The sequence below is a fragment of the Ambystoma mexicanum genome, chromosome 7q (genome assembly GCF_040938575.1).
Source record: "Ambystoma mexicanum isolate Mex_15411 chromosome 7q, UKY_AmexF1_1, whole genome shotgun sequence".
NCBI lineage: Eukaryota > Metazoa > Chordata > Amphibia > Caudata > Ambystomatidae > Ambystoma > Ambystoma mexicanum.
The window spans coordinates 312,777,821-312,790,979 of NC_090941.1; positions in this window are offsets into that span (position 1 = coordinate 312,777,821).

Consider the following 13,159-nt stretch of genomic DNA (forward strand, 5'->3'; position numbering starts at 1 on the left):
AAATAAATAATTAAAATATGGCCACCAAAAATATGTCAGTGATCCAACAAAAATAAAGGGGGAAAAGCAAAATACCAAAAATAGATATTCTGTTCTACCACACACCTGCCCGGGACTTTCACCATGGGTAACTTTTTTATTGTGAGGCTAATGACTTGAACCATGAGCCAACATAGACTCCCATAATGGAAAAGAAGAGTAAACAGACTCCACACTATGACTACATTCAACCCTGAGGAATCTGGCGACGAAGGCCCCTATTTCAGTTTACCAGTTTACCAAGTATAGGATGACTTCAACAGTGGACTATATCCAGGGGACAATGAACTGAAAAACGTGGAAAATAATCAACAACCGCGTGCATTATTGTTCTAAAGGGTATTGTGACAATAGTGTATGAGGATTCAGAGGCTTGAGTATCTAGCTGCCCAAGTAAGAAATATAAGCCATGCTCAGGAGTTTCCCATGAAGCTTTACGCAGGCGAAAATAATGAAGCTGGGACAATGCAACGCCTTAGTTTCACTAATTTCTAAGCTATTTCTTGTTTAAACAGTTTGAGCAGACTAAGGAAATACATTATTCATTGCACAGATTGGGAGTGTGCATAATTACAATACCCAGTACAATAGACCATGTTATTATTCTTAATGAACTGAAGAACAGTGAGCCAGAATAGTTGTATTCATGCATTTTGCAATCACATGCATTCATTACAAGGAAACAAAAGTGGAAAAGAGCAAAGGGTGCAAGATCCCTGGAGCAGATAGAGATACTTCAAAGAGTCAGTTGAAACACAGCCAGTATTTGGTTAAATCTAATACAAGTGGTAAACATTTTTATTCGGATTGTAACAATCCATTAAACAGCAAATATAAACAAAAAATCAATGCAAAACTTGGAATAAAACATGTCAATCAACGCATACAATTAGAACACAATCGAAAAATTAATTGTGAGATTAAAATGACATGAGATTTAAAATTCTTAGGACAACACCACTGGTCCATAAAAACACTAATTCCATACAGACAGTCAATGGAACACAATAAATAAAAGGAGTCATTCACCTCATAGACTAGATACCATATATATGTAGCAATCCCAGAAGGGATCAAAAGTTAGGCGTACCGTTAGATTCGTAGTACATCGCCACTGATGAATAAGAGCAAAACATTCATAAAGATAGATAAAAGCATACCCAGCAGTATATGGACCATAGAATTTTGAGCTATATAAACAAGCAGGACATACAAGCTACAATGGGCACAGCAGAGAATTTAAAGGGGAAGGAAGAGGACTAAAACCTAAGGAACTTGGATCTGCGAAAACAGGTACCTTTCAAATATCTGGCAAAGGCAAAGTCAGTCCCCACATCATCAAGCGAGAGCAGCCTCAGGAAAACTGGTTTCCACTGGCAGGAGCAGAAAAGGACAAACGGTCCAAATGATTTCCTCTGCAATTAACCAGGGGCCCTGTTGGACTGGACCCGCTTGTTTTCGGGCACCCGCTCTTCTCTGCACCTCTGTCTAGACGCATACGTTACCTAAATGTACTCGTATTCCTAAGTTTGTCTGTCCTGTCCCCCCACCTTTTTTTCTGTCCCCCACATTAGCTGGGTCACAACTGTAACACCTTATGAAATGAAATGAAATGATTGTTTATTTATATTGCGCTCGCACACAAGTGTTTCAGAGCGCGACCAGGAAAAAAGGGAGGGGAACAAGGGAGAACAAAAAAGAAAAGAGCGTATGTGCTTGCAATAAGAGAAACACCATCGGGCATAGTATGCTGTTTTTAATTTTTAGTTAATTCGGAAACTTCAAGGCCTAAGACTGACTATTGTATTCCCTTGTTCTCTTCCTGCCTTGAAACGCTTTGAAGCACTCCACCTGTGTATAAGCGCTGTATAAATAAATTATTACAATTGCAGGGATAACACCCATCTCTGTTTTGCTCCCCGGACCACTTGCAAGAAATTGATTTGAGATGGAAACTATTAAACCAGGCCCTGGTTAGCAGACACCGATAACAAATGGTAGGGACCATAGCAAGATATTCAACTGGTCCCCCTGCTGGTGACAGCAGAATATATCGCCTGAGACCTTGCACAAGTTCACATTCTCTCTCATAGGGCCTGTAGTGACCCAAATTTAATGGGCTAGATGGGAATGCTGGCAATTTTATCTGGATTACTGAAGCAGTCACCCTTCCCGAATAGAGGCAAGGAGTTTTTGATGTAGGCAAGCCACTCAATTTGCTAATAGTTCCCCAACGAAAGAGCATCCCTTAGAAAGAATCTTGTTACTAACCCCTTCTCATTTGTCCACACAGCCTGCCACAACACAATCTATAGTTGAACCGGCTCCCCAAGTAAGAAATATTAGTGCTTTCCGGCAAGCAGAGACCACTCAGCAGTATTGGAGGAATCCTGTGTGGACAGTTTGCAGAGCACATTATGGAGCACTTCCCAACATTTGATGTGAGAACACAACTAGACATGTAATTGCCATTGGTATTCACAAGCATCTGCAAAGATCTTGGAGTACACGCAAGCAGCACTGCGTCATCTGCATAGCTTCGAACCGGGAACTCCTGCTCTGGCAATGAGGGATATTCACTTGTCACTATTAGGGTTGAGGTAAGGGAGTTTATATGGAGATTAAACAACAGTGGGTGAGAATGCACCCGTGTCTAACCCCCTTCCCAACTTCAATGAAGTGGCTCAATTCACCCTCCAGCCTGTAGCGAACTCTGACAAAAGTATCAGTGTGCAGTGCCTCTAACATCCGTATCAAGGACTTCGGATACCAATCCCATCCAGAGTTGTCAAAAGGAGTCTACTATCCACATGGTTGAAGGCCGAACATGGGTACATAAAGCGCATGTAGACAGGAGAACCCGAAAGAGACGAGCTCAAAGCAAGAATCAGGTAGAGCATTATGCACTGATAAACCTGCCCACACACACACTCTAAACGTCAGTTGGGTATCCGATAATTATTATTATTATTTTTTCTTTTATTAGCATATAGTTTATTACACACTTTTGCTATGTAAATCCATCCTTTAAAAAGAATTACACTTTTACCTTTCTTCCAAGCTCACTATGGCAATCACAATGCAAGAATCGTGTACTTTGAAGAAGGAAACGTAGAAAGGAAAGTCACCCATCCCAAATAGAGCCACTCAATTTGCTGATAGTTCCCCAGCGAAAGAGAATCCCTTAGAAAAAATATTGTTACTAACCCCTCCTCATTTGTCTACACAGCCTGCCACAACACAATCTATAGTTAAACCAGCTCCCCAAATAAGAAAACCAGTGCATTCCAGCAAGCAGAGACCATTCAGCAGTATTGGAGATATCTGATGTGGACAGTTTGCAAAGAACATTACGTAGCACTTCTCAACATTTGATGTGAGAACACAAGTAGACATGTAATTGCCATAGGTATTCACAAGCATCTGCAGAGATCTTGGAGTCCATGCAAGCAGCACTGTGTTATCCGCCACTGCCTCTTTAAGAGAGGCATCTCCACCCACAGGGGTGGAGAGTAATGATGTTGAGGGAAGGGAGATGTTCCGGCGGGTTTTGTGCCAGTTGAATCCTGTAACGAAATAAAGAAGTTGTGGTTTCGATACCCACGGCTGAGCGTCCTTCATTTTTAGATAAGCCCAGGCCCAGCCTGGGTAACAACTGCGACAAGGTCTTCTCCCGCCAGCCGGAGTCCTCCTTGCTGCTGAGCCCTCACCGAGCACCACAGCTACCCGTCTGGCGATCCCGCCATTGCATCCTCCTTCTACGTGGCAGGCGGTCCCGGCGCACGCGTCCTCCTCCCGTGTAGCAGGTGATCCCGCTGCACGCGTCCTCCTGTGCTCTTCAATGTGCAAAATTGTATCCAGACCGGTGATCCCACCACGCCCCATGAGTCCTCCAGGCCATCACCCGCGGCCCAACGGCGACGCGCACCACGCGGCTGACGGCCACCGTGAAGCACATGACAGCGGCCCTCCTCGCAGCGCAGCAGAATCGTGTGAGCATCCACCAGCCCCACCCACTGCATGCTCGCGGTGGCCTGCAGATCCCCCAGCAACTGCCGGCGCCACAGAGCTCCAGTAAACATCCAGCCTGAGAGGTGGACTGCTACAGGGGTGGCCACCTGCCATTCCCCCGCCCCTGCATAGCAAGCACACGTGGAGGGCCCTGGCCCAGAAAGGTGACCTCAGCGAGAGACATCCAGGTCAGCGCTCCCAACCTGCAAACATTTTTTTTAAAAATAACCCACGGCTACACCGCCAAGGAAGCACGGCAGCAACTTTCAAGGCCAACCACGCCAGCCAACGGCAAGGTCCCAGAACACTGGACACATTATTATCCCGGTAAGAGCGCCTTCTACAGCGATGCAAGAACTGTTAAGACTCTCCCCCACCCAGCAGCTCGCTACTAGCGCGTCCACCGCCATGAGCATCGCAGCCTCACCCCAACCCACCCGCAGCACCAAGTTCATCCAGCTGCACATGCCCCTGCCATTCTCCACGATGCCCCAGGCCAACAAAGGCACCCGATGGACGGAATGGATGGAGGACTTCTATCACTTCGTCAGAGGCTGTGGAGACGGAGACTCGCCCCATTTGCAGGACATCTTCCTTAATCTGGTGGGGGGTGAGGTGAAAACAATCGTCAAAACCATCCCGACAACTGACCACAACACTTTTGCTGCCCTCATCACAGCGCTGGACAAGCTACCCATCATTGAACCCAATAGGGACTATGAAAGGTACCTCTTCAATCAATGTACCCAGAAACCACAAGAAACCGTTGATGAATACATAACACGCCTGAGGGTGACAGGAGCCCACTGCCATTTTGACCCCTTCTCGTTAGACGAAGCCATACGTCTGCGCGTTATGGAAGAGTGTTTGTCGCAGACATTGAAAAAACAGCTCCTTAAGAAGCCCCTCATGATGCCTGAAGTCAGCGAACGTGCCAGAATTTTTGAAAGGGTGGACGCACAGGCTGCATCCATGGGGGGCACTACAACACCGAAACCGGACACCACAGAGCTCATAGCGACAATCCAGCCACCCACACAGATACAAGGGGAAAGAAGCATGTATCCATGCAGACAATCCAATCTACAAGTACCGAGACTGCAACACCATTGCTACCGCTGCGGCATGGCATTCACACACTCTGGAGCCTGTCCAGCACTATCGCAAAGATGCATGAACTGTGGGAGAGAGGGGCATTTCCAGTCGGTCTGCATGGAAGGGAGACCATTGCCCACGATGAGACCCCAGGCACCTACCCGGACACCATACCGCCCACAGCAACCCCAGCATGGCCAACAGAGACCCCCCCCCAGCAAAGCCAACGGCTGTACGTCTGTGCCGTTGACGAATATCAGCTCAAGGACTACCTACAAACCTACAACTACCAGGAACAACCACCTTTTTTGATGGACGAGTATGTTTCTTCAAGGATCTTAAATCACGAGATAATAAACGTTTCATCTCTGCCACTTTTGCACTGAATTCATGTTTGGATTTGATCATCTGTTTTTTGCATTTGGAGCTCGCTTTTCTGTACAGAGCCAATGCAGGTTCTTATTTGACGTCTTGTAGGTTATGAGCTTGGCAAGCTTGTTCTGGATTTATGTGTAGACGGTTTCCACCTCGAACAACCTTTAAGTTCTGTTTCCATCTCTTAGATGCTAGGTCAAACTCATTTGTCGACCACGGTTTTTGGCATGACATCACCAGAAGATCATGATCATGATCACTCTTTTTGGTCGGAATGATTTTTAAAGATGTTATATGGGGGAAGACTAAGCCTGATATGAAGAAATAGTCTAGAGTGGCATTGGCAAAGCTGGAATCCCAGGCGGGTGCCGCCGGCAGGTCACTGTTCACATGACCATTGACCAAGTGAAGGTTTCTGAGGGCTGTTTGTTCCATCCAGGATGAACATCTGGCAGATTTTTTCTAGTTTGGTTTGACCGTTTTTCTCGTGTCAGCTGAAGTTGATCCAAAGCACTCAATGTTTAAATCGCCGCAAATTATGATCCATACGCTGGCAAGTCTGCTTTGATCGCGTCTATCCACTTCATAACACACTCAACAAAATCGTTAGTGCCCTTTGCCATTGGGTTCCAGTAGAGGTTGAAAATTGCCATGGAACCGTGCTCTTTCATATTGTCGTCTGATGGTTTGAGTAGCATTATTTGGATATATGGATTAGGATGGATAACAAGACAAACTCTGCCAACCGAGTTATTTTTACCAGTGTCAAAAGGCCAGATCTGGGCCTACCTCTGGTTCTTTTTATTGCTGCATTTAATTAGGCTGTGCAGCCATCCGTTAAAGGAAATTCTCAGAGCCATGACTCGTGCAGACAGATGATATCTAAACTGGCTAGGCGTACAGGTTGGTACTCGAAAAGGTGGTTAAAGCCTCTTGTATTCCATGATCCAATTTGTGATGCTCCTGGTCCGGTCCTTTTCCACCTCTAGGCTTTTGTCGGCATCGCCCCAAGACTCTGGGCAGCCAATCCCATGAGAGAGGTTGATCTAGGTTGGTTGTTGGGGATGATGGCAGATTAGATTTTTGTTGGGCATGGTCTTCATCTGAGCGATTTACAGTTATTTTTAGGGCTTGAGGCCTTTTTAGAACTACTGGAGGGTATCTCTTTGGTATAGGTGATTCTGTAGTGGCTCTGTTGTTACGATCCTCTTGTTCGCGTTATCCTGTTTTGATCTTAATTCTTTGCTCAATGTAGCGCTCAGTTGTGGGCTCCATCCATTCTTTAAGGTCGAAGCCTAATGTTGCTTATTCCTTGATCGAGTTCATCATTAATTTGATCAGAGCTGAAGATGCCATATGCAGGCAGACTCAATCATTTTCCTTTTCATTGGGAAAGGCTACTATTTTTATGTCATCACTATCGATTACTCGTAGTTGAGGCACGTGATGGTATCCGATAATAGGCCATGATCACTCACCCAATCGTCTACACCCAATCCTCTAGTCTTCTGAACAGGAGCCCCACAAAAAGCGTGGATGTTCGGTCCAGTAATGTAACTGGACGATAAGATGAAAGGAGCAATGTACTACTCTTTTTAAATATAGGCACAACTATGCCTATTTTCTAACTAGTGGGAATCAGCCCTGTACGGATGATGGCATTAAGAGCTTGGGCCAGAAAAGGAGCCCACAGCTCAATATTGGCACAAAAAAGATTTAGGGATCCCGACATATTCAGGTGCTTTGCCCAGTTTTTGTTTAACAATTACCTGTATAAGTTTGGACACATCAAACATTGTTAAAGTGCCATCACCCTGAGGAACACAGTTCCTAACTCCCACCGTAGTATTGGTGTGTATACTCTAGAGGGAGGAGAAAAGCTTTAACCAATCTTTTTCAGAAACATTTATTTCTTGAATATCTTGGAACCCAGATTCAGGTTATTTGTATTTCTAGCAACAATCCTCCAAAGGGATTTGGAGTCTTTGGACAAAGCCGCAACTGGTAGGGCCTCCCAATGAGAACTAACTATCTCTGCCTGCCTCTTGGCAAATTTGGCTTTATAATCCCTATGCCTTATCCTGATATCGGATACAATTGGTAAAGGAGGTTTAAGGGCAGGAAGGAGTAACCCCCCACTTGGCTTGCAGCTAGCCGACAGCCAAGAGGAAGTCTGATCATAGCTGCCGACATACAAATTGACCTGCAATTGGCCAAAAATAAACAGAAAGCATTATTTATATCTATATGGGAAGACAAAGGGTTGGCACAAGTCAGAAGAGGTCCGCAATTCAGCACAACCACCTTATTGAGAATTTCAGACTTTCTTCCCTTCTCCAGTGGAGTACACAGCCTCGGAATCCCTTCACCAGGGAATGGGCATAGACCTCTCCCATATGAGTAACTTCCAGTCCATCTCATCCCCAAACTACATTGGAATACGAATGAAATCATTCATACTACGTGATATGCCATTGCTGAAAGTCAAGTTCCTGGCTGTCTCTGAATCAAATACCATTTATGGGTCTGAAGCCTTTTTCTACCAACATATCCCACAGCAAAAACACACAGCTTGAGGTGATGGGGCCCAGCAGGCATGCTTTGGGGATTGAGAAGTCTGTCTCCTCTTCAGCGTCGTGGGGGAGATCCTCATCTGATCCCAGGCATAAGTGGAAAACCCTTTCCACTACCACAGGGAAAACTGTCCTGCCGGTCTTGAGCGTTAGACATACGTACATGGAGGGAGTTGAGGAAGGTAATCAACCCATTCCCTTTTGTTATTATAAAACTGTATTAACCTCAGGGAGGGGACTCCATGTATTTTGGCTGTCACTCAGAGGATGTTTGCATTGGTCTGATCCACAGAGCGCCTATCCCAGCAAAGTGCAATGGAAATATCAGTACCCAACCCCCAAGCTGGTCGACCTTTCACATGGGACGTCACTGGAGGCACATGGAAGAGGAGAAACCCCTGTAGGTGAAAGGGGTCAATTGCACAGGTTTCCTGCAACATTATTACCTCATAATTCCTAATGAAGTCCCACCATGTGGCATCCTTAAGTTTTCTTTTTAGGCCTGAGATATTCCAGACTAGGAGCCTGACACCCACCAGATCTACTGGGTCTGTCATAAGGATTTTACTTCTACCTTTCCACTTTCCACCCTTCCTTTGTGTGAGACTCTTCTATGAGTAGCTTTGAGCACGGGCACCGTTGGAGAGATCTTCAACTTTTGAAACTCCAGTCAGTCCACCTCCTCTAGATTGCTGAGACATGTATATCTATTAGAGAGTACATGGTCGGACGCAGAGGGATCGCTCCTACCAAGGTGGTTGAGTGCACTTAAAAATGACTGTTGTGCGCTCCCCGAACAATAAAAATTGGGGTAATCTGTCGCCCCACTTTCCCTCTGATTTCTAACAATCCTCTCAAATGCAGGTTTATAAAAAATTAAAATTAAACTAAGGGTAGAAACTGGATATTTGAAGAGGCCAGTCTGCTCTGTGATACCAGCCAAAGCAAATTCAACACCTTGGTGGGGTGATTGAGGGATGATGATACAATCATCTTCAAAGCATTTCTCCCATTGGTCCACCCAGCTGGATAATCTTGCCATTAGCAGATCACCTTCCTTCAATATGGTTACCCCACATATATTCCTCACATAATGTGTCACGTTATTCATTAGGGATACTTGTGCATCATTACGATTTTGCCGGTATCCTGGCAAATGGTAATACCGTTACTGGCACCCAGTCGGGCGGAGTTACAGGTGGATTATAATTGCTGGTAATGGTTGTAAATCCCCATTCCATGGAGTCCCATTGGACTCCGGTAATACATGTTTCAGTAATACCGGCTATTTTTTGCCAGTAGGGTGGCGGAATAAAATCCACCTTCTAGCTGGAAGTAATTTCTCCACCCCACTGGCAAATTTGTACTTTGCCAGTGCAGAAACATGCCCGTATACGGTAATACATGCACGTTAATTCTGCACCAGCAAAGTTGTAATGAGGCCCACTTTGAAGCATGGAAATCAAGAGACTGGACATTGATAAAAAAAGAAAATGAAAAAGGGAGCCACCTGAGGCAGTAGATTGGGGCTATAACCCTTATTGAAATTTCTAGAAGCCATGCCAGATGGTTTCCATACCCCCAACCGTGGACCACTGCCCTTCCCACTAGATAGGTGCCCAAGATTACCAGCGAGAGGCACCTTATCAGTCAGGTCTCTGATCTCAAATGGATGACCAGAGGGCCCAGCGGTAGCGTTAGACTAACCTGTGTGAGAAACCCAATGGCATTCTTGCACCTATTTCCCATGGATTTTCTATTCGGGTGGCCAGGGAAGGGCCATCGCTTTTGTAGCCCAACCCTGGGGGTGGACAAGCGAGGGAGGATCACCTGGGAAGAGGGTCTCTGCGGACTGGGGAGAGAGTTACTGAGGGCGAGACATGGTATTCCCCCTGTCCTGATGAAAATCCATCCTACCCCCTCTGCCTTTCTAGGCTTTGGTGACTGTACCTTACCCCTTGACAACATTCAGAGTACTACGAAGAGGAAGAGGCATCTTTGAGTGAGGAAGATTACCTGTGAAACAAACCGATATGTTACTGGGATGAAGATGAAGAAGCCTAGAGGCTTTGAAGGTCAGGCGTGTCCCAGTGATTGTCTTGATTGGAGTAAAGAAAGCCAATCACAGGAGATGTACCTGAGAAACCTTAACAGTGTACAGGTGTAAAAAAAGACCAAGCCACAGCACAGAAAGGAGTGTGTGAGCAGCAGCAGGAAGTCCCATCCAGTCCAAGAGTGTCCCAGCGAGAACAGTGTACCGAATTGCTGGAGGTCTGCACAGGAAAGCAGGCAGTGTGTATGTGGCGAGGGAGCTGTGTCTCAAGGGAGCCTGAAAGAATGATCAAATGGAGCCTCGTGAGCAGACGGTCCCTTTCCTTGTGGCCAGAGACAGCTTGTTAACTTGGCTGGGAGCGCCAGCCCAGGGTTGTCCAAGGGGCAGGTAGAAGAGCCCTGCCTTCAACGAAGAATGACGAGAACACCAAGAGCCGAGATGCTACCACTGGTATGTTTGAAAGTGTGAAAGATACCTGGCGTGCCTCTAATCTGCAGTGATACTGAGTAGCCGAGTGATCGCGTATAGCATATTCTTAAAAACAGAGAAGTTAACAAAGCGCCTAACCAGTAATTGACAAACAAGTGAAACACAGTAGCGCAATATAAGTCCTGAGGTCTCTGAATGGGAAGGGAAGAAGCTGCCGAGGGGAGCTGGCAAAGGGGGAGAAAAAGTACAAAGAGAGTATAAAGAATATTAAAGAAACCAGAACTAAGCACGTGAGCCAAAAGAAAGTATGGGTCTGAAAGAATGTGCCCAAAGGAGAAACGAATGATACAAACAGGACCCTAGAGGATTAGAGAGGGCCAGAGAAGTGCCTGGAATTGAACTTCCAAATGAAAACAGAAGCTAAGGGCAGAGCTGGGGTGGGTTGTTGCATGACCTGTAATTGGTGACAGTGTGGTATAAAACTGCACCTAGACCAGGAAGCCGTAATATATGAAGAAAATCCTTAAGGCTCAACGTTGTGCCAAGGATAAAGAGCCACCGGTTGGGTGACCTGTTATGGGTGGACCATGCAGTCTAAAACTGTGCCACAACCAGTTGGGGGCTCCAGCAAAATAATTTTAAGGTGAGAGGAACCTATGAAATGTGTTTTTCGGAGCAAGAACTGTATTGAGCTTGGGGAAGGGAGCACTGCGTGAATACAACAAGACTGTTTCTTGTGAACTTTTGACAACTGAATATTTCATGGAGTGGTTCCTGAGGTTTGGGGAAGGGTGCCTGAACTTCTAATGAACATTGGGCTTGAACTGAACTTTTGCAATGGAACCTTGTGTGGATTAAAACCAGAGACTAAACCTCAGAGGGTACTAGCTTTGCAAGATCCTCCTATTTGAACTGTATACTGGCTTGGGAAAGGGATCTAGCGAGTGCTCCGAACTTTGTTATTCACTTCTTCAGTTGAACCAACCAGTCACTATAGTTTTCTCTTAGTTGTGAGGGCAAGCATAGGTTTGGACACAGACAAGACTTTTTGATTTTGACACAGTGGGCCTCATTACGAGTCCGGCGGTAACCCTGCTGGTGCTTGCGGTGGGTTGCCGATGGACTAGTAATGTTTTACCGGCGCCTGACTTCCCAGTGCCACTGGGTGATTACAAGTCTGGTGGCCCTGGTAGTCAAGGGCCGAGAAAATGTTAGTCCCCATTTCCATAGAGTCCAAGAGGACTCTATGGGAGTGTGGATTCGGAAGCTCTGGCACCATTGTTTACGGTGCCAGTGCTTCCGTGCAGCATTTGCCACTGCGGCTACTGTGCCCGGAAGGGTCAGACCTGTCGGGCACAGCAGCCAGGGCAGGCAGACACATAGTTTGCCAATCCGGAAACAAGGGTGCCAGTGAGCTTTGCCCTCACCCTTGTTTCCGGACCGACAAACTTGTAATGAGGGAGGCCACCAGGGGACGCAGGCAAGATGGCCGCCTGAGCCGATAGCTCCGCACCCAGCCCCGGGAAACTTGCGGAGTTGAGCAGGAAGAAGGAGCCCATCCCTCACAAGCCTCTCAAAATAGGCTGTGTGAACCCTTGCCCCGCCAGGGGGTCCAAACCAGGAGTTTCTACAACACCCACGTGCCGAGTTCGGCCACCCGGGGTCTCCACGGCCCCTCCCCCCGCGGTCCAGAGCAACACGCAGGCGGTGCGCGCCAAGGCACGCCAAGGCCACAGCAGAGTACAAGAGCGGGGTAACACGGCGGCCGCCTGCGGGGGGCGTACCCACTTGGAGCGAGGAGAAGTCGGAGGCAGGGGACCCTGGAGGTTCCGCCGTGCCCCGAGGCCTCTGGCGCCCCGCTCCCGGGCGTGGCGATGCGGTGCGTGCTCGACGTGAGGACACGCTCGACACTGAACGAAGACGCCTGAGGAGCTGGACACAGACCCACATCGCCCCGGCACTCTACCCATCCACAGGCGGAGTTGAACGTGCCCGCCTACCCGCACACCATAGCTCCCCAGCCCGGGCCGTCGCGGGAGTGCACCCACACTACATCCGACTTGGGGACATTGGAGACGGCACGTTCCAGGTGAGAGGCCCTTGGGCCAGGACTTCATGAATTGGCCCCCACGAGCGCCGCTTCACTAAAGGGTCCCCCCCATACCCCGCCACAGGGGACCCCACCGACCACGACAGTCATCTAGTGGTTTCCCTAACCACGGGGGGGATAAACCCGCTCTTCCACTGGCGCTGAAACTCTTGAGTTACTCGGCTGGCACATCCATATACAGTCACTCCGAGGGCACCTCCCCACTGTGGATAGCTCCGGATTTTCCCGGTCTCTCCCCCTACACGAGTCCTATCGTGGCCGTAGGCCCCGCAGCGAACAGTTGCCATACTCTGCAACCAGCAACCCATGAGTTGGAAGGAGGCCCTTTCCAAGTACCAGTTCGCGGCCGGAGGGGACAAAATGGCCACCGGGTCTCCACCAGTGCCGCCTCCCGACCTGGGAGCAATCCAAAATAACATCCAGATGATCTTGGAGGAGATACGTGGGATTCGGACCGACATGAGTGCTAAATTG